We start from the raw sequence: 2,565 nt of genomic DNA, 5'->3' as shown, positions 1-2,565 counted from the left end.
AAATTTTCTCCTTATTTTGAGTCTTCTCTCTTTGTTCTTAGCATAGAACTTTCCTGTTTCCTAGTGAGGTTATCACTTAGCAAACAAATCTTCATTTGTTGAACCGGTGCGTCACATCCGGCAACAAACGAATCTGGTAGTATCAAGGGGTCTTTCCGCAACCTTTTGTGTCACCCATCATTCCATAGTTCTCTTTTCAGAGTTCATATCCTTCACAAACCGATTGAGTGATCCTGTCCGAACTCAGGACGTATCAGCAACTCTGAGACAGAAGATCGCGACCTTCAAACAGCTAGTGGACGAGCCGTTCTGCGATGCATGGGAGCGATTCAACGTCTACCGCATGGAATGCCCACATCACGGTTTTGAAGAAGACTATCTGCTGGGAGTGTTCTACGATGGAGTAGGCTGGGAGTACATGAACGCTTTGAATTCAGCCAGTAATGGAGATTTCATGACCCAGTCCACTCAAGGTGCCTTCGAGTTGATTGAAAACATGGCCTCAAGCTCAGCTGATAATAACCGCGAAACTGATCGCACTCAGAAGGTGAAAAGCGTTGATAACAACAAGACTGATGAGCTCTCTGCCAAGGTCGATCAGCTGATTAAGAGCAACCAGAACCAGGTCTTCATCATGGAAGAATCGCCTCAGGATAAAGCTACCGCGGAAGGCACATCAGAGGAAGATCAGTCAGCTGAGGATCAGCATGAAGTGAGCTATGTGAATGGGCAAGGATGGCAGTTCAAGAACTATCACCCGAACTCTAACGTAAGGAACAATCCCCACCTGTTCAATGCCCCTAAACCAGACGATAAAGCTCAAGGCAATCAGGGTCAGAACAGTGGATACCAAAGGCCTTATGGCAATCAGGGGAGAACTTTTGTCCTCAACCCAGCTCAGAATGCCCAGTTCCACAGCCAGAAACAGCCGGTTAATCACCAGGCTGCACAACCGGCTCAGACTGCTCCGCATGATGACATGAAGAGCCTCGCAAACATGATGAGTCAATTGCTCCAAGGTCAGCAGATCCAGGGAAAAGCACTGAACCAGGTCACCAACAACATCAACACCAGGATGAATCATATGTTCAATGACCTGAGTGCCAAGTATGACAATGTCTCAAGCCATATGAGACAGATGGATATTCAGATTGCTCAGACTGCTGAGAGTGTGAAGAGACAGCAAGGAACTCTTCCTAGAAAAACAGATAAAAACCCCAAGGAGTGCAATGCAGTGGGTCTAAGGAGTGGAAAGCAACTGCCTGATCTGGACCCCAGAAAATTCACATCGGCTGAGAAAGGGAAGCAGAAGGAGTCGGATCAACCACCTAAAGCTGTACCCACATATGAGGAAGATGCAGAACAACCTACTGAGACTGTTCCGGCTGAAGCAGAGCGACCCGCTGGGGTTGTTCCACCGACTGAAACACCTTCCCCTGCTCGTCAGTATGTACCAAAAGTACCCTACCCTGTTCCGGCTAAAGTTACACGCAAGGATAAGGAGGAGATGAAGTGCAGGAAGATGCTGGAAGACCTAACTGTCAAGCTCCCTCTGATGAGTGCGATCCAGATGATACCATCCATGCGTAGCTTTGTGAAGGGACTGATCTCTGGGAAGATATCTGATGACAGCGAGTTCATGATTGTCTCTAAGGAGTGCAGTGCAGTTCTCCAGAATAAAAGGATCAAGAAACTGGGTGATCCGGGAAAGTTTGTCCTCTCGGTTCAGATTGGGAGAACAGTCTTCTCATGCTCATTGGTCGATCTAGGGTCAAGCATAAACCTCATGCCATATTATGTGGCTAAGCGCCTTGGATACACGGACTTCAAGCCTACCAGGATGTCCCTAGTGTTTGCTGATCGATCTGTGAAGTCTCCAGTTGGAATCCTCGAAGATCTTCAAGTTCTGGTTGGGAACACACTTGTTCCTGCCGATTTCGTTGTTCTGGAAGTCGAGGATGATTCAAATGATCCCCTGATCCTGGGCAGACCATTCATATGCACTGTTGGAGCTATCATTGATGTCCGACAAGGAAAGATTAATCTCCATCTTGGAGATATTGTGATGAAGTTTGAGATGAATCAGATGCTCAAAAAGCCGATGTTGGATGGACAAACTTTCACAGTCCAAGAAGATGGTGATCCGCTAGAGCCGCATGAGGGAATGATTGAGGAGATTCTCACCGATGATCCTCTTGAACTCGCCTTAGTCAGAGCTGAAGCCGAGCAGAGCTTAGAGAGTGTTGATGCTGATGCCTATGCAAGGTTCTGGATTCAGCCAGGAGTATTGAAAGGATGGTGGCGAATTTAAGTCTGGGGGAGAACAGCGAGCCCAGCCCATCGGCTGGAACAACCGCGCCTCAGAACCCGTCTGTTCCGGCGGCTCAGACCGATGACTCATGGAGCGAACTGAAAGCTCCAAAGGTAGAGCTCAAATCCCTTCCCAAGGGACTCAGGTATGCATTTCTTGGACCCAACTCTACATATCCTGTCATTGTGAATGCTGACCTGAACAATGCCGAGACTGCTCTGCTTTTGTGTGAACTGAGAAAATATCGTAAGGCA

General features: G+C 47.8%; 1 non-coding gene across 1 annotated transcript; it reads right to left on the bottom strand.

The window, feature by feature from the left end:
• Nucleotides 1-259: 259 nt before the first annotated feature.
• Nucleotides 260-366, bottom strand: LOC130500727 (small nucleolar RNA R71). The gene has a single exon (XR_008939285.1). It is a non-coding gene; the product is annotated as a small nucleolar RNA R71 (small nucleolar RNA).
• Between the last annotated feature and the right edge of the window lie 2,199 nt (nucleotides 367-2,565).

This window comes from Raphanus sativus, unplaced genomic scaffold, assembly GCF_000801105.2.
Source record: "Raphanus sativus cultivar WK10039 unplaced genomic scaffold, ASM80110v3 Scaffold0023, whole genome shotgun sequence".
NCBI classification, from domain to species: Eukaryota; Viridiplantae; Streptophyta; class Magnoliopsida; order Brassicales; family Brassicaceae; genus Raphanus; species Raphanus sativus.
Note: the sequence above shows the minus strand (reverse complement) of the source record. Positions and strands in the feature narration are given on the sequence as shown.